The sequence below is a fragment of the Anabrus simplex genome, chromosome 6 (genome assembly GCF_040414725.1).
Source record: "Anabrus simplex isolate iqAnaSimp1 chromosome 6, ASM4041472v1, whole genome shotgun sequence".
Taxonomy (NCBI): domain Eukaryota; kingdom Metazoa; phylum Arthropoda; class Insecta; order Orthoptera; family Tettigoniidae; genus Anabrus; species Anabrus simplex.
This window is the reverse complement of record NC_090270.1, coordinates 83,201,814-83,221,874: the sequence shown is the minus strand read 5'-3', so window position 1 is coordinate 83,221,874 and position 20,061 is coordinate 83,201,814. Positions and strand designations below refer to the sequence as shown.

General features: G+C 37.5%; 1 protein-coding gene across 1 annotated transcript in view; it reads left to right on the top strand.

The window, feature by feature from the left end:
• Nup75 (nuclear pore complex protein Nup75) overlaps positions 1 to 20,061 on the top strand; it is a 201,816-nt gene that overhangs the window by 109,138 nt on the left and 72,617 nt on the right. The window lies entirely within an intron of this gene.

The following is a 20,061-nucleotide window of genomic DNA, read 5'->3' as shown; positions in this document are numbered from 1 at the left end:
GGGAAGGGAGCGGCCTTGGCCTTAATTAAGGAACAGCCCCAGCATTTGCCTGGTGTGAAAATGGGAAACCACGGAAAACCATCTTTAGGGCTGCTGACAGTGGGGTTCGAACCCACAATCTCCCGAATACTGGATACTGAATACAAAGTATGTTTCAAGTGTAATTTTTAAAAAAATATCCACCTATTCAATACAAAGAGATCTTTTATAAAATGTTAAAGGGACATGTTTCGCCCATATTAAGGGCATCATCAGTCTCAAACTCAAACCTGTATGATGAAAAATCAGGATCCTGATTGCTCTTACAAGTCATAAAAAGAGGATATCAATGTAGGTGTCTGTACAAACATAAAAATTATTTTGGCTAAAATCTCAGTATCAAGCTGCATGTCAAAAGTTCACACGATTATACTTTCCGGAGCGTTGAGTCAATTGCAAGTGACTAATCTCATGTTTTAATCCGTATTGAAATCTGTTGATATACAATAATAAAGTTTTATTATGAATCCACCTGTTCAATACATTATAATGTTGTTACATTTAAAATAACTTCATTAGTTAAAAAGTTATATATGGGACATGTTTCGCTCCCTTATAGAGCATCATCAGCCAAATCTGAATCTCAAATAATTGTTATTTACGTAAATAAAGACTTAAGAACTATTAGAACATTTTTGACAAACTTAAAACTTATTCTATTAGAAAATCATAAAATATAAAATCTTTGTATACATGGCTTAATTACATGTGCTTAATAGGAAGATACATTAAAATTATGGAAGAGAGAGTACTAAAATATAAAATAAATAATATATATGTCATGTCCAAAATCATAGAAAGACGTGAAGATCAATCTTAGGAGCTAAATTTGAGGATTTTCTTAGCAATGAGATCTGGTAAAAAAGTTATTTATCCCTTGTGGATAAGAGTCTATAAAGATTCAAATTTATCGTAAATTTGATGATTGAACTTATAACAGGATAAATGTTGGTCTTCAAGAAATTTAAATGTTTGTTGTCATGTGACCTCGGCGAATGCTGTTGAAAAGATAATGTTCTTATAGATGTCAATGACCGTTCGTTGAACTAATGGATTTGATAAGGATGATTGAAAGGGACGTACATCAACGTTTGTATTGAAAGCTGCTGCTTGGTTTATCTTGTTGAATGTCCCTCCAATTGCTGTTTGTCCGACAACACCAACACAATAAGGTTTGGTGTTGTCGGACAAACAGCAATTGGAGGGACATTCAACAAGATAAACCAAGCAGCAGCTTTCAATACAAACGTTGATGTACGTCCCTTTCAATCATCCTTATCAAATCCATTAGTTCAACGAATGGTCATTGACATCTATAAGAACATATCTTTTCAACAGCATTCGCCGAGGTCACGTGACAACAAACATTTAAATTTCTTGAAGACCAACATTTATCCTGTTATAAGTTCAATCATCAAATTTACGATAAATTTGAATCTTTATAGACTCTTATCCACAAGGGATAAATAACTTTTTCACCAGATCTCATTGCTAAGAAAATCCTCAAATTTAGCTCCTAAGATTGATCTTCACGTCTTTCTATGATTTTGGACATGACATATATATTATTTATTTTATAATTTAGTACTCTCTCTTCCATAATTTTAATGTATCTTCCTATTAAGCACATGTAATTAAGCCATGTATACAAAGATTTTATATTTTATGATTTTCTAATAGAATAAGTTTTAAGTTTGTCAAAAATGTTCTAATAGTTCTTAAGTCTTTATTTACGTAAATAACAATTATTTGAGATTCAGATTTGGCTGATGATGCTCTATAAGGGAGCGAAACATGTCCCATATATAACTTTTTAACTAATGAAGTTATTTTAAATGTAACAACATTATAATGTATTGAACAGGTGGATTCATAATAAAATTTTATTATTGTATAGCGTTGAGTCAATGCGCCCAAAAAAAATTTGTGTTGGGAGTAGAGCAATAAACAGCTCAATCTTTATATTGAAACAGAAATGTGCCTCCTTCAGTACTCCTGTTAGAGGATAAGAAAAAGCAAAGCTGATAGACTGTTAAAGATGCCAGTTTCGTATGTTGTGATAAGACATCAACCCTCTTAAGTGGCTGTTCAGCTGCCTATAGTCTATTTAACTGGCTGAAGGAGTGAAAGTCGAAAGCGTTACGTTAAGATAATAGTCTTCCTAAAGTAGTTGTGGGAGCAGTGAAAAAGCATTCGGTTGTCTATAGACTTATTTTATCTTGCTTGAAGGAGTGAAAGTCGAAGGTATATCGATGCTGATAGAGCTGAAGTCTGTAACAAGAGGAGAGTGAATGCTTAGGAAAAGTATTATTGAAGAGAATGTGGGTTTAAAAAAAAAGAAAAACATGGAAAATGTATAAAACACTTACCCTTTCATCTGTAAAGATGTAAATCAGTTATGGAAAGGTTAGTTGAAGAAAAACAACGTTATGTGTAGGTTCATTTATTTTTTTGACTGTTATGGTGTTAAACAGTTGCTATGGTAGCGTTGAATGACGGACACTTGTGCTTCTAGTATTGTATCGATGTGAGATTGGCGGAGGAGGGTGTGGTGGAGGGGAAGGGGTAGGCGGGGCGTTAAGTTTATGTGTTGTTGGTTGCGAGAGATTTGCATGGTCGGACAGGGAGGGAGTTGTGTTGGGTTGGGTTGCGGGAGAATTGTGGGGGCGGACATGAAGGGAGTCAAGTTAGTTAAAGTAACGGAGGTTCTAGAAGATGTTAATTTTAGATTTTTAAGAATGTAGTTATGTTTTGAATTTAGAGTTTGCAATAATTTGGGTAAACTTTCGTATAATGGATTCTTGACTTCAACTAAATCATTGAGGTTTAGATTTTTGTTGTAGTATTGGTCCAAAAATGTATAGATGGTTTCAAGTTCATTCCACAACTTTCCTTTGTCTACTCTTTTAATAATTGTGAGGTCTCTTTCTTTCGTTGTGAAGTGATGTCCTGTTTCTTTCATATGGGAGCTCATAGCTGAAAATTTATTGTGCTTAATGGCATTATAGTGTTCTAAGTACCTAGTTTGAAAACTCCAGCTTGTTTGACCAATATGAGACGTTGCATTGCGTGTAGGTGAGCCTGTATTTGCCTGAGCCTGAGTAAATGTTTTTGCTTGAATTGACTGTGTTGTGATTAAAAAATAATTTTTGGTTAGTGTTTGTTGTCCTAAAAGCTATACTGGTATTTTTGTTTTTTATTGTGTTCAAGACCTGGTGAAAGTTTGGATTGTTGTAGTTGAAGGTATATCGTCACTGATAGAGCTCTTTGGTGTGAAGTCTGTAACAAGAGGAGAGTGAATGCTTAGGAAAGGTATTTTTGAAGAGAATGTGGGTTTTAAAAAAAAAACATGGAAAATGTATAAAAAACACTTACCCTTTCATCTGTAAAGATTTGGATTTTTTGGGTTTGTCAGGGATGAGGTTTGTTGTTAATTTGAATTTGACCTTATTTATTAAACGGTTAATCATTTCAGGTTTATATCCATTGATTTTTGCTAAATCCTTTATATAATTTAGTTCTGTTTGAAGGTTCTTGGGTGTTAGAGGGATTTTTAAAGCTCTGTAAATTAAACTGTGGAAAGTGGCCAATTTATGGGAGTTAGGATGTAAAGAAGTATTTTTGATTGTTAATGGGGTGTGAGTGGGTTTTCTATAAATTTGAAAATCGAAGTTGCCATTAATATGAGTTACTGTGAGATCTAGGAAATTTAGTGATCCACTGACTTCATCTTCCTTGGTGAATTTAATATTTTGGTCTAGGTTGTTTAAATAATTTAAAATATCGGTACTATTATTGAGATCTTTATTGATTATTACGAATGTGTCATCTACATACCGAAGCCATAAGCTAAGGCCTTTTATTTTATTTATTATTTTATGTTGTTCTAAAGAATCTAAACAGATGTCGGCTAAGATGCCTGATAAGGGATCCCCCATAGCTAGGCCATCTTGGTGATAAATTTTACCATTAAAAGTGAAATAGTTGTTATTTAGCACAAAATTTAGGATTTTTATAAAGTCTTCTAATTCATGCTTGCTGAGGTTGCTGTTTTTTGCGAGGTTGTCTTTGATAATACAGAGTCCGCCAGAAAATTGTAAACACTCTTTGTTAGACGATATCGGGTTATGGACATTGTCAACTGTTATCATTGTTTTTAAATGTTGTAGTATGGTGTTTCGCTCAACAGATGTCGGTACTTGCATCACGATAGTGGGAAAACAAAATGGCTGGGGCATGCTTGACGTTCGAGCAACGAAATTACATTCTGAAGTGGTTTATCAGGTTTGATAATGCCGTTGAAGTGCAACGTCAGTGGAGGAGGGAGTTTGAAACAGTACCCCCATCACGCCTAACAATTAAACATATTACTGGGAAGTTTGAGACGCATGAAACGATTTGTGATATTCGCAAAGGAAGATCGGGAAGAACGCGCACAGCTAGCAGTCCTGCTTCGTTGGCTCACGTGTTGGAAAATTTTGCTAATTCTCCACAGAAGTCTGCTACGTAATGTGCACGGGAAGTGTACAAGTTTACAACGAATTTTGAAAACAGTTAAGTGGAAAGTTTACATCCCACGATTACTGCATGCGCTTAATGAGGACGATCCCGATCGTTGAATGCTATTTTGCGAATGGTATCAGCAAATGGTAACCCAAGATGAACAAGACGAAGTTAGTGTGGTCTGATGAAGCCCAGTTGAAACTTAATGGAACAGTGATCGACATAACTGTGTCTACTGGGCTCCGGAAAATCCGCATGTTCATGTGGGCAAGGCAGTCAGTCTACCAAGGGTTAATGTTCTGGTATGGACTGTCGTCGAGGGGCTTACTAGGACCCTTTTTCTTTGATGGTACTGTCACTGGAGCAGTGTACTGGGAAATGTTATACACATTAATTTTACCTGCTGTACGTGCGCTATATGGAGCCAATGATGAAGTCTTCTACGAACAGGACGGGGCACCACCACACTATGATGGAGCAGTACGAGCTTTCCTGGATGACAATCTCTCAGGACATTGGATTGGACGACGAGGGCCCATTGAGTTCCCCCCACGGTCGCCAGATCTTACCCATACGGACTTTTAGTTGTGGGTAACTGTGAAAAATCAAGTCTATCGACATAAGCCATGGATGCTGGAGGCTCTTCGCCAGGAGATTACAGCAGCATTTGCAGATATCCCCATTCAAGTATTGACGGACGCAGTTGCAGCGACCGCTCGTCGTTCTGCTATGTGTCTGGCAGCCAACGGTGAACATTTTGAATATCTCATGTAACCATATGTTTAACTGAAGACAGTACTACATGTATAATCAAAATTTAAATGTAAGAGAACACGCAATAAATAGTTTTTGTTCCGTAAAGAGTGTATACATTTTTCTGGCGGACCCTGTATATTAGAATACATATTAGTAATGTCAAAAGAGCACATAATGTGATTTGGTAGTAAGGTGAATTTTTTTTAAAATTACGCAGAAGTCTATTGAATTTTTTAAAGGGGATTTATTGTTAAACCTGTAATGCCTTTTTAAACAATAAATCCCCTTTAAAAAATTCAGTAGACTTCTGCAAAAAGTTTTAAAAATTTAATATTTAATATTATTATTATTATTATTATTATTATTATTATTATTATTATTATTATTATTATTATTATTATTATTATTATTATTATTATTCCAAATTTGGCCAACTGTGGACCGCATAGAACTTAAGGCTTGTTGGCCTTTCTTCTCTTCTCTTCCCAGAACTTTTTCATTCTCTCGCTTCATATTTTTCTCTCCTCCTCAGAGATCCGGTTGGGCTTCTTTTTAGGTGGTTTGTCCTCAAAAAATTTGATTTTGTTGATTATGTTTCTAAACTCTTTGCTTTTATTGATCACCTCTAGTGTAATTCCAACTTCTTCTGCATCTCTTTTGACCTCTTCTACCCACTTAGTGGTGGTCTTCAATCCTACAATGTACTTAAAGATCTTTTTGGTCAGTCTGCTTTCATCCATTCTTACTAATGTCCGTAGAAGTTCAACCTTCGTTTTTTCATTGTGTCTGAGATCTTTTACGTATGTTTATAAAGATCCTTGTTTTTCCTTTTTTTCCAGGTTCCATCAGTAGTTTTCTGGGGTCCCAGAATCTTCCTTAGGATCTTCCTTTCTTTCTTTTCCAGTTCTTGTAGTCCCCTTTTTTATTCAAAATAAGACACTCTGAGGCATACAATCCTTCTGGTTTGATTACTGAATGATAGTGTTGGATTTTGGCCATGTAGGATATTGCCCGTTTGTTGTACATACTCTGGGTTAGTTTGTAGGCCAATTCTAATTTTCTGATTCTTCCTTTGATAGCCTCTTTGTCTAGCCCATTGGGTTGGATCCATTCTCCCAGGTATCTGAACTTCTCTGCCCTTTTAATCTTCCCATACTTTATCTCAACGCACTTCTCATTTCGGTGCCTATACTCCATATACTCCGTCTTTCCGTAAGAAACTTTAAGACCTGCTTTTCCGGCGATTTCGTGCAGTTTCTCTATCATCTTTATAGCGTCTTCTCGATTTTTAGCTAAGACAGCGAGGTCATCGGCAAAAGCTAGACATTTAATTTCCAAGTTCTGGCCTTCTCTTCCAAGGTGTATTCCTCTTATCCCTTCCGATTTCAGAGCTTCTTCCCAAGTTTTCATTATTTTCTCCAAAACTAGGTTGAAGAGGATCGGGGACAGTCCATCTCCTTGTCTGACCCGTCTTGATTTCGAACGGGTCAGATATATCTCCGAGGAACTTGACTTTCGAGATGGTATCCGTCAGGGTTTGTTTAATGAGTTCTCTAGTTTTCTTGTCAATTCCAAACTCCTCTAGGACTTTAAATAAGGTTTGTCTGTCTATTGAGTCATATGCTTTTGTGAAATCGATAAAGATGACTATGGTGTTCTGACTCCTTATTGCTCTTGTTCGCAGTACACTTTTGAGGTTGAAAATTTGTTCTGCGCACGACCTTCCTTTTCGGAAACCAGCTTGGTATTCTCCAATGAGGTGGTCAGTCTGTTCCTGAACTCTGTTTAGTAGAACTTTAGAGAATATCTTATAAGCAATTGACAGTAAAGAGATCCCTCTGTAGTTGTTCGGGTCTGTTCGGTTACCTTTCTTGTGAAGCGGAAGTATAAGCGCACATTTCCAGTATGCAGGGATCTTCCCAGTTTTCCATATATCTTCTATACAGCGATGAATTGCTTCCGCTGTGATTTCTCCTCCAATCTTCCACATTTCTGCCACTATGCCGCCTTCACCTGGCGCTTTGTTATCCTTAAGCTCTTTGATTACCTGTTTGATTTCGTCTAGATTTGGAGGTTTAGAATCTGGGTTCTCATGGATTGGTTGCTGGGTCTCTAGTCTGTCCAGAGGTTCTTCACAGTTTAGCAGCTCTTTGAAATAGTCTACTAGGAGTTGGCAGTTTTCTTTGTTAATGGTTCGCTGGAAGCAGAGAGTTGGTGGTTGATAACCTTGTAGTTCCTCTTTGAATATTCTGTAAAAATTTCTGGTGTTGTTCTTTCTAAATTCTTTTTCTGCCTTTTCCACCCTATCTCTGTCATATTTTCTCTTTTCACCTCGTATGATTTTGGCTGATTCCTTCCTTTGATTCCTGAACTCTTCCCACTTTTCCTCTGTCTTGTTGGATTTCCACCTCTTCCAGGATTTTAATCTTTTTTCAAGTGCTTCATCACATTTTTCAGTCCACCACCTGTGCTTACGTTTTCGTGGAGAATTCCCCAAACCTTCAGATGCTTTGATCAAGAATACTTTCATTTCTTCCCAGTTATTCATGTCCAGGTTTGACAGATTCTTGATGTACTTTTCTTTGTTCTGCTTTAGTATTTCTGTATTGATTCTGGGTTTCTTGTTAGCTTTTGGCTTGATTCTGTTCGGTAGGAATCTTGTTTTGATTTCCGAGAGGTAATGGTCTGAATCAATGTTGGCACTTTTTCTTACTTTTACATTAAGAATTTCTTTTCGATTTCTGGCTGTTATTGCCACATGGTCTATCTGAAATTCCTCCAGCATTGCATTAGGGGAAACCCATGTTTTCTTCTTCTTTGGGAGTGCTTTGAAGTATGTGGACATTAATTTGAGGCTGAATTGTCTACAGAAGGCAGTGAGTCTTTCACCATTCCTATTTGTTCATTTATGTGCCGGGTAGTCTCCTACAATTTTTCTGTACTTTTTTTCCCTGCCCACCTGAGCATTGAAGTCACCAAGCAAGATCTTTGTGTGATGTGGAGGGATTTTTGAAGTTGCATCTTCGAGCATTTCCCAGAAATCTTCCACCTTTTCTGGTTTTTTTAAAATTATCTTCATTTATTGGTGCGTGCGCATTGATAGTCGTATACACCTTATTTCCCGACTTGAAAGAGAGGAGTGAGATCCTCTCTGATAGTGAAGCGAAATCAATTACGGATTCAATTATGTTCTTTTTGACTACAAAGGCTGTTCCAAGAATCGTTACGTTGGAGTTGTTCTTTATAGCAGATTTTCCTTTATAGATTCTGTAACTTTCTGAATCCATTGGGTTTTCATCAAGGTATCTGGTTTCTTGTAATGCCATTATGCAAATGTTCCGTTCTTCCATAACTTTGATTAGCTGCTTCAGTTTTCCCGTTTTTAGGAGGGTATTGATATTCAACGTTCCAAGCAGGTGTTTTTGCTTGGGTCGTACCTTCTGTGATGAGGTTCTGGGAAGCTCCGACTCTTCCCCACATGATGTTTCAGGCTCTCCAGAATCCGACGGCCTGATTGCATCGGTCATGGCGATGGGGGATTTCCGTTTCCGGCTGCCCCCTGGAGTAATCTTTACCGAAAGTGTTTCCATCATGCCTTAAGTTGAAAATAATTGAGAGGATGGGTACAGCCCATACCTCAGTGTTAAAACTGAAGTTGTAAGCCCCAGAGTTTATTGTAGGCTGCCCCTAACCTGGAGAACAGATGCTGCGTGTGTTTCAAAGATAGTTCTTCCACCTTCTTCGCCGTTGGGAATTATATTCTTCATCCGACGTTGAAGCTGTTGACCTTCTTCTGGATTTATATTGTACTCGTTTTAATCCCCTGAGTACAGGGTTGCCCCTTCTGCCCTCTCCGCCATACCGAAGTCCATCTTCTCTGCCGCAGACGCCATTGAGGTCTTCACCCATAACCCTGGTTTGGGCCCTCCATATTTATGACCCTTGGAGAGAGGGTGTCCCAGTATTATCAACCCCCAGGAATTGGGCTGCCTGTTGGTCCGCGGTTCCTTTCCGTGGTATTTGAACCAGCCCACATTTCTGTGAGCCCCCTATCCACCACCTGGGGACGCGCCCTCTAGGGGTTTCAGGCTCCCCCGAGGGATGATTATTATTGTTATTATCATCATCATCATCATCATTATTATTCAGTTGTAGAAATTTAGTTTTGCTTGGCATATATATGTGGTGTCGCAGTTTGTTAGTTGACATTTGAGTTCATTCAAATTATTCTACCATTTTCATTGTTGTTATTATTATTATTAATGTAATTTAAATTGTTTTTTAAAACTATGTAGTGGTTGTCTAATGACGTGGCTAGTTTCCTTTTGATTTTCCGTTATGCCATTTTTGTTATAATTTTTTTTTAAATCTGTGAATGTTCATATGACATTCCCTTGATTGTAAATAATGCTACCGAGCTCGATAGCTGCAGTCGCTTAAGTGCGGCCAGTATCCAGTATTCGGGAGATAGTAGGTTTGAACCCCACTGTCGGCAGCCCTAAAAATGGTTTTCCGTGGTTTCCCATTTTCACACCAGGCAAATGCTGGGGCTGTACCTTAATTAAGGCCCCGGCCGCTTCCTTCCCACTCCTAGCCATTTCCGGTCCCATCGTCGCCATAAGACCTATCCGTGTCGGTGCGACGTAAAGCAAAAAAAAAAAAAAAAGAGAAAATAATGCTTCAGACCTCCAAACAGAATAAAACTAAGGCAATCTGATTACAAGTAGAAATTACTAAAAATGTAATTTTTACAAGAAATCTGATGACAGTTATTTTCCAACTCTGATAATTTGGTGAGACATTTCTTTATACCATCCAAAAATATGACATGTTTTTGAATTGGACAATTGCTATCCCCTGGAAGGACAGAAATCTCACTGTGGAGTTCTGTGTGTGACATTTTTCATGACAACCACATTATTAAAGCTGATAATTTTGTGCATTTTTAATGGCTGAATCTATTATGAATGCCAAAACTAACCATTAAAAAACCTCCAGATTTTTCAATGATAATGATGAATTTTACCTGTGCGACCCTTTTCAGAATGCTAGATTTGCGAGATACCACTCACAATACTAGGTATGGCGCTTTGGCAGCATAATGATTTTGTGTAGTTAGCTCCTTCATTGTTAGCATGGTATTTTACTGAATTCCTATATTCTTTGAGAACATTCTTATTGCTGTGAGAGAGATATGCCTTGTTTTTATATGGGTTGTTTTTCGGGTTACAAGGGTAATAATGAACAGTGAGGGGAAGAATACAAGACAAAATTAATTGGGCTGAATTACAGTTACCTATGAAATATTTTACTCATTTACAAGTTACTTTTTCAACAGGTAATCAGTAAAATGACAATTACATTACAGAATGCTAGTCTTAAGGAAATCACTGACATTCTTTTTCTGCCAGCTCCTTCTGTTTGTGTAAATTCTTCCCAACTTTTCTTCTCTTACCAATTTCTTACATTTCCATTTATAATCAAGATACTTCCTTTTGCTGTCTTCTTTTTAAAAATCTTTATTCCATTCTTGCCATGCTTCCTCCACATTCTTATTCCACCATGGTGTCTTCTTTTCTTTCACTCTCGTCCATGTTCTACCATAAGCACTTACTGCCCCACTTACAAATGTCCCTTTGAAATTGGACCATTCATCGTACACATTTCCTACTTCAGCAACAGGAATTTGTTTCTCCAGAAATTCTTCCTTTACATTCTTCTTTTAATTTCCACTGGTTCCATCACTTTCTGAATCAGCTGTCCTTCCCAGATTATTTAACATTTGTTGCTCATACTTTCTGTTATTCACATTACCTTCCCAGTTATCATTGGGTAAGTTGAGATCACCTGCTACAATAACGTTCCTCTCTATGTTGTTCCCCAAATAGCTGACAGTCGAATCAAATAATTCCACATCAGCGTCAGGGCTAACACCCCAAAAGCGTCCATTTTAGGGATGAGCCTTACACCTAGAATTTTGTGTTTTTCATCTTTAAAACTATTTTTTGGCTTACAAATTCTTCTTTCATCAGTATGAATACTGTCTCTACGATAAACATTCCATTAATAATAATAGCAATGTAGTTGGTCTATTATTGGACATTGTAAATTTTCCAGCTAACTCATTCCTGGTTGCTAGGATTTCTCCCCAGTGTGCTAAGTTGGGCTCATCAGTTGGTAAATAGCACACATACGAAGACGCATGGCTAGTGCATACCATGGTGGCTACTGCGTAGGCTACTTGGAGCCACCGACAGTGCCAATGCACTATGAGAGACCTTGTCTCATTCCCAAAAATTGATGCCTGCCTGGCCATCAGATGATATAGATGTTGATTCCTATAGGGGACCTGAAATATTTGTCCAGAAAGAGTAGGTTCCCTATGGAAATCAGCGTCTATATCATCAAACACTCCATTTCTGTGAGAAAATTTCTGCACCCATAAAATCACTTCTCAGCCATGATTCAACCCTATTACAATATCTAGTAAATATATATCCATTAAATTAATTTCTTTCCTTTCTTTACAATACTTCTACAATATAATGCTAACAACTTAATGTCATCTTTACTTTACTTCCAGCTCGTTATACTCTCATCACTGCTCCCTAATCCATCCCGTTTCCCTTAATGTAGCTCCCTGTAACTCTTCTAAACAAACCCCCTAATATATACATACCATTGCAGATCAAGTGAAGACCATCTGAGCATAGCTCCCTATCTCTTACCCACCCATTAAAATCTGTGAATCTCACTCCCAATTCCCACATACCCAATTCCGACATACTCGCCCCTTAGTCTCATTAAAATTTTTCCTGTCAGTTGCCCACTAATTTTGATCTCTGCTCCCTTAAACTTTACCTGCGCTGTCATCCACATTCCCAGCTATGTTAGTACCTATTCCTGCCTGCCTTATGTTGTTCTTACCAATGTGGAAAACTGCCTTATTCTTCCTTTCCCCCACCCTTCTATTTTTGCCAACATTTGCCTTAACCTGCAATTTCTGGATAATGCTCTACCCTGGTTCCCTCTCCTCCACACACTTTACCCACATACCTAACAATAGAGCAACCTATGACCACAGCCTCAACTCCACCTACCTCATTAGATTCTCTCCTGTTCTCTCTTAACTTCCTGGATGGCTGCAGAACCCACTTCCTTGTCCCTTCTCCCCTCCTCTCCCTCTAATGACATTGTTTCACCTTACTCTTCCTTTCCTGATGTTCCCATTCCCTTTCCTCTTGTCTCACCCCTCCTCTGTAACACTTCGTTCTTCTCTCTGCTGTTTTACCTGCAGTGACTCATACCATTTCCTCACTGGTACCTCTCCTGGAACCTTTGCACTCATTTTCATTCCCTTTAAAACAGTAGCCCACCTGTCTTCCACAACTTCTCCCCTTCCTACCCCTCCTTCTTACTGCTCCCGGCAGTAATGTAATCCCCCCTTTTTTTCCCTTGACGTTATGTTCAAAACATACATTATAGGGGATACGAAGAATAATGACAGACAGGGTATATCAAAATAAACAAAGAGAACAGAAAATACACAAGAACACTGAAATAAACTTACCTGAAGAAACAAGTAAGTCTGTCAGGAAAGCGAACTGAACCTCACCCACATAAGAAAAGGAAGGGAGTGACCCTTGGGGAGTGCAGTATTAACTACAGAATAACACTGGTGTTCGTTAGTAATGATATAATTTAAGAAAGAGTATTCTTAACAATTGAAAATTAGGTTGGGGTAAATAAAGATTTTATATATATATTTTTTAAATGGTAAAACTTCACGGATAGAATTCAATTTAACAAACTTAACAACAGGATCCTGAATTGATTTGTTTTAAGAACATGTTCACAAAATTCGTGAAGTCAAATCACAATTAAAAACATCAAATTTGGGTGAAAGTTGCATGAGAATTTGTCTCAGTTCCCAGTGGAGGAATAAACACAAGAAATAATGTCACAATAAGGGTAAACCAAAAGGAAACAGAAATACTAAGTAGTGATGCAAAATCTTACCACGTTAATGAGATAAAAACCAAAGAAAACTGACAAAGAAAAGTCATAATTAGTGATAAATCAAACCAATCAAATTCAGAGAAAATATGAAATCTGAACCAACTGATAGAGTGGAACCTCGATTATCCGTTGCCGGAAACTATGTTTTCCAGGATTATTAGTTCAGATTGCATGGTCCCGCGATTATCCTAATTAAATCATGTTGCAAAAATTCTGCATTATCCTTCCCTCGAAGAAATGATTTTCCGGAACAACCGCCCAGAAATTTCAGTCGCATCAACACTAAATCCTTGATAAATCATTTTTTCAAGAAATTGTATCCCACGAAAGGACGGCTACGGCATACCTATGGATCTTGGCGTTAACGTCACGTCATTGCGATAATTAGAGCAAGTACTGTACTAAAAAAGCGATTGGCGATGAACTTGCATAAGGGACCATCTGGGCATTGCATTCGGGTGATATTATTTAGAGAATTCTAGGATATCATAAAGCAGAGTGTGGCCACAAAAATTGGAAGGAGTCAGAGCACGTTTTGATTGTTCTACTTGAAAATGGAATGAGTTTCATCAAATGTTTGTACTTGTAAAACGTCTACATTATGTCCAGGGTTAGATGTGTATTTTTTAAATTTTTTCCGATTGTATCGCCGAACAGATTTTCGGCACTTTCCTTAGGGCACTGTATAGTCGCTGGGCTTTCAGGCAGGAATCGAAATTGCTCCTTCTTAACACAAATCTAGTATTTTAATATTATCATATACGATTATGTTGAAATAATAACAATAAGTTAATTTTTTAATTTGACCACCTAGTCAATACAATAAATCTTGTCTTTGTTGAATTACATTGACATGTTATTTGAAGAAGTAGAATTAAAACTGACATCTGCTCTTGAAGAACTAGCTGTCTACTATGATGAGAACCCCCTGAAACCCAATCCAGAGAAAACTCAGGTATGTGCATTCCATATGCGCATCAAGGAAGCAAGAAAGGTGTTGAATGTAACCTGGAAAGGACACAAATTAAACCATTGTGATCAACCCAAAGTTGGACCGTGCCCTAACTTATAAACAGCACTGTATAGATACCAAACAGAAGGTATGCAGCAGGAATAATCTCATTTGCAAATACCACACACACACACACACACACACACACACACACACACACACACACACACACACACACACACACACACACACACACACACACACACACACACACACACACACACACACACACACACACACACACACACACACACACACACACACACACACACACACACACACACACACACACACACACACACACACACACACACACACACACACACACACACACACACACACACACACACACACACACACACACACACACACACACACACACACACACACACACACACACACACACACACACACACACACACACACACACACACACACACACACACACACACACACACACACACACACACACACACACACACACACACACACACACACACACACACACACACACACACACACACACACACACACACACACACACACACACACACACACACACACACACACACACACACACACACACACACACACACACACACACACACACACACACACACACACACACACACACACACACACACACACACACACACACGGGGAGCACAGCCTAATGTCCTCCGTACATCTGCCCTTGCCCTGTGTTTCTCTGCTGCAGAGTATGCTGCTCCAGGCTGGAGGAATTCCGGTCATACAAATCAAGTGGATGTTGCCCTCCATAAGACAGGTCGCATTGTTACAGGCTGCTTACAACCAACTCCTGTTAATAAGAACTTTTCATTTATGGGAGTAGCACCTCCACATGTTAGCACACAAGTTGCAGCAGAGATTGAGAAGAAGCAAGGAACAGATCCAAGACATTCAATGTTTGGACTTCACGCCCACCCATCAAGATTGAAATCGAGGAAGAGCTTCCTACAAACAACAATGTCAATCCCATCATCAGCCGAATCTCGGCGTAAGGAACTCTGGAGAAGGAAGTCGCCTGTAGGCTTATGGGACGTGAAAGAGAAGCCAGCTGCAGGACATCATCTTCAGTATGGACATTGGAAGACACTTAACAAATTAAGATCTAGAGTGACACGTTGTAGAACCAACCTGAAAAGGTGGGGGTATGGTGATCAAGATTTGTGTGAGTGTTGTGAAAAGCAAGATCATGGACACCTTCTCATGTGTAGAAATCTGCCTAAACCATGTATTACCGAGCTCGATAGCTGCAGTCGCTTAAGTGTGGCCAGTATCCAGTATTCGGGAGATAGTAGGTTCGAACCCCACTGTCGGCAGCCCTGAAAATGGTTTTCCGTGGTTTTCCATTTTCACACCAGGCAAATGCTGGGGCTGTACCTTAATTAAGGCCACGGCCGCTTCCTTCCCACTCCTAGCCCTTTCCCTCCCATCGTCGCCATAAGACCTGTCTGTGTCGGTGCGACGTAAAGCAACTAGCAAAAAATAAAATAAAAAAATAAAAAAATAAAACCATTACGAATGATTTGGTGGAAGCCAATGAATATGCCATCTCGACAGTTGAATACTGGAAAAACAAAGTGTAAATAGAGTAGTTGTAAATATATTGTAGTGATTTTGGACATGGATAAATAAATAAATAAATAAATAAATAAATAAATAAATTGACATGTTAATTAAAATGGTACATGTTTTGCCTTACATACAGGCATCATCAGCCATGGGTTTAACCTTGAAATAAAATCAGGCACCTGATTTACATATAAATAAATAAAAACTAATTTATAAAAAACCTTGAAGAGATTTGAAAAAAAAAAATGACATATGGTAAAGACTAGTACAGTGTTGGTTTTAAAGATATTGCTATGAGTGAGAAGCTGACAATTGGTGAAAGTATTTGCAATATTGACATTGGAAGACTACTATTGTAAGTTAAATGAATAAAGCAACAGTTTGTTATAGACAAGTGGTAAAATTGGTATAAAATGATGTTGGCCGACTAGCAGTTAGAATTAGATAATGACGAGAATGACGATCAAAATTGTATTTTTTAAAACACAATGTTGAATAAAATAATGTTGACAGATGGTCAAGTGACCTGTAATTATTTGTTTATGTAAGATAAAAGTCAAAAGTCGATAGCATATGGTGAAGTTGTGGTTCACTTTGATGAAGAAGTACGAGGTTTTAGTTGAAGATTAATATACAATATTGGACTTCTGTGGACCATCTCATTTGATACGATGCTATAACGTTGTTAAGAATATGCTGGTCGAAAAGGCTATGTGACAGTTGAATGTAGCTAACTTGTTGAATGATGGATCAGAAGTAGAATCTCTAAAAGGAAACCAGAAGCGTGGTGTTAATTGTATGAAAAAATCCAGTGTGCATTAAAAAGATGTTAAAGATAGGAATGCTTGAGTTGCTGGATAAGGAAATTACTATATGCTGGCTCCTTTAAGATGCTGTTATCCAACTGAAGAACATTCCCTTCACTTATTCGACATTGTTAATATGTATCCTAGTATTCAAACCTCTAAATTATATCCTATCATTGAAAACAATTTAAGTAAATACAGCTCACTAAGTGCTTTGGAAATACAAGATTTTATGTCTATCCTGAAATTAGTTTTAAATAATAACTATTTCACTTTTGACTGTATTATTTATCAGCAGGATGGTTTGGCCATGGGATTGCCGGCTTTGGGTATCTTAGCTGAAATCTATTTGGAGTTTTTAGAACATACTAAAATTGATAATAATAATAATAATAATAATAACAACATTATTTTTTGGGCTAGATATGTGGATGATACTTTAGTAATCCTAGATGAAACCATAACAGATGCTGCTTCCACTCTTGTCAACCTTAACAATACTGACCCGCACATAAAATGTACGCTCGAATCTGAATATGAACAAAGAATAAAATTTTTAGACTTGACTATCATTAGGCAACTAAATTCCTTAAAGTTTAATATTTTCAGAAAGCCTACCCAAACATCTTCCACTGTACGTCAAGATTCCTCTCGTCCACAAATCCATAAAAGAGCAGCAGCTTATTATAGTATGGTTCATCGAGCCTTTACTGTCCCAATGACCAAAAGTGATGGTAAAAAAGAATTGAGCAATATCCGTATGATTGCTAAACTCAATAGATACAACTGTTCTTTCATTGAAGGTATTATCAATAAACACAAACATCGTCCTGTAACCACTCTGAAAAAAGAAAAACCAAAAGTTTCTTTATTTTCTACCTTTACGTTCAATAAAGATATATATAAGGTCACTAATGTTTTTAAAAAACATGATGTTAAAATTTCCTGCAGAACCAACAATAATAATGCTACAGTCTTACACAACTCATAATCTATTAATAGAAATGATTGCTTTTCAAAATCCGGTGTGTATAGGGTAAAATGCAACAGCTACAATTTTCATATATTGGGCAAACAGGTAGAAGGTTTAAAAGTACGATACTTGGAACATGTTAATGCCCTAAAATACCAGAAATTTTCAGCAGTTAGTAAACACATGAACGATTATAATCATAATTTTACAGACATTAAACATGACATGGAAATTCTCAAAATTATGAATAAAGGACCCCTCCTTAACATATCATAGAACTGTTTTATACATCTAGACCAATATTTTAATCCAAACTTCAATCTTAATGACATTTTCGAAAAACCGAACATTCTTTTTGATCTGCTGATTCGGCTTTTCAGACAATCAAAATCAAATATTAAAGGTCTGATTTTTCATTCTATTTACAGTACTTTGCTTAAACAATCTTCCATATTTCTACATCCCTCAGCCCCGCCTTAATAACCTCTTTCCCCCTTTCCCTTCCCCTCCCGCCTTTTTTCTCTCCTTCCGTTTCCTTTCCTTTCGTTTTCTCTTTTCCTTTCACCTCGTTCTCAAGATTTCCTTTGAACTTCACCTACCCGCAATTCTCTCTTCAACTTACTACAACACGAAATGATTCCCATATGACATATTGTTTAAGTATTTTCTTCCACCTGACTTAATTCTTTCTTTCTTTCTTTCTTTCTCTCTTTCTTTGCTGTCATTTATTCAGAGTCAAATGTATGGTCCGCATTGAACTGCAAATTTTTATCCACCTTTATTTAACTCCATATATGTTAATCCTCCTCACATAACATCCATCATCCTTCAAGATTCTAGAAAGAGAAGAACTTTCTTCTACCTTCATACTTCGCATCCGCATATATATCAAGTTTATAAACATGTTGTGAAGACAATGTTACTACAATTTCAATTGATCTCTGAATGAACAGCAGCATTGCTAGGAAGCCAGCCTTTTTTTATTTACATGACCACCAACTTAAGGATTACTTATACAACTTTTTACTTTTATACGGCACACTGGACTCTTTTTATGGATCTCCATTTTTTAACATAGTGTAGCGCATCTCTGGATTCTTAAGCCTCCATGCGCAACAATCACCTTCCTTCAGGTTCCGAAAAACAGAAGAGCCTTTCTAGCATCCATGTGTTTTTACGTCTATGAATATCTTGTAAAATGACGTACCTTCGTCCCAGTTGTTCTTCAAATGCACAACAGCACATTTAAGGAGCAAGCATATATTGAATTCCTTGACCTACAACCCTATTCTAAAAAATAAGTCATTAATAATGACTTCATCATTTCACAAAGGCATAAATGAGTCGTTATTAACGAAACGTCTCATCACTTGGAGGGTTAAGTTTCAGAGGGAATAGCAATGAATGTTCACGTCCATCTTTGTAACACTAATGCTGTTATGTCTTAGCAACAGCATAAAGCAGAATAGAATTTCTTTTCCGCCCAAAATTCAAGTTCAAACAAACAAGTCCATACCGTTTGTTATGTTACACTATGCATTGATTGAGGGAAACCGATCTTCATTCCTGTCCTCCGTTATAAGCCCATACCTGCCAACTCTTCCGATTTACCTGGAAACTTTCCTTTTTTTTTTTTTTTAACACGTCTTCCAATTTATTTTTACTACTTCCTATTTTTGAACAACATAACCTCCAGTACAGTCAATACTCTTTCCCTAGGATAAATTCTTATGTGCCTGTGTAATTTACGCAATCTCATTTTCAAGCTTATTTATTTGATGCTCTATTTAGCAAGTGTATCATCCGTTGCCTTTGTGTATCATATTTCCCGCTCACTACAGCAGTGTGTGTGCTGTTCAGCTGTCAGTCCGGGACGGCAATCATCGTACAAGCCAGAGAAGCTACATTTTAGTGCGCACTAGCGACTCCGTTAATCGGGAGGAAAGAGTGAGTTTGTTATTGTGTGGTTCTCTCGGTCGTTTCTGTGCATAGTTTCGTTGGAGTTGTAGGCCACGTGTTTTTTCTTGTGGTTCTGTGCTTTTCCCCCTGTTGAAGTCGTATGTTAATAATGTACGAGACATATTGATCTGTTTTGTATGAGGTAGTTTTGCGTATTTAAGTGCATTTGTGTTCATACTTAGTTCATAATTTTAATGACTTGAATGTATTTCAGAGTTTTGTGTCGGTGATAGTTTCTGGTATTTTCTCTTCACATTATGACCACAAAGCATAACAAATGTTATCTCCAAGTGTTCACAGTTAGCTATAAAATTGTATTTTCCGTTCATTTTACAGTCTAATGAAGGAAACCATTATGCATTTTGTTCCGTGTGTCGATGTGATATAAATGTCTCGCA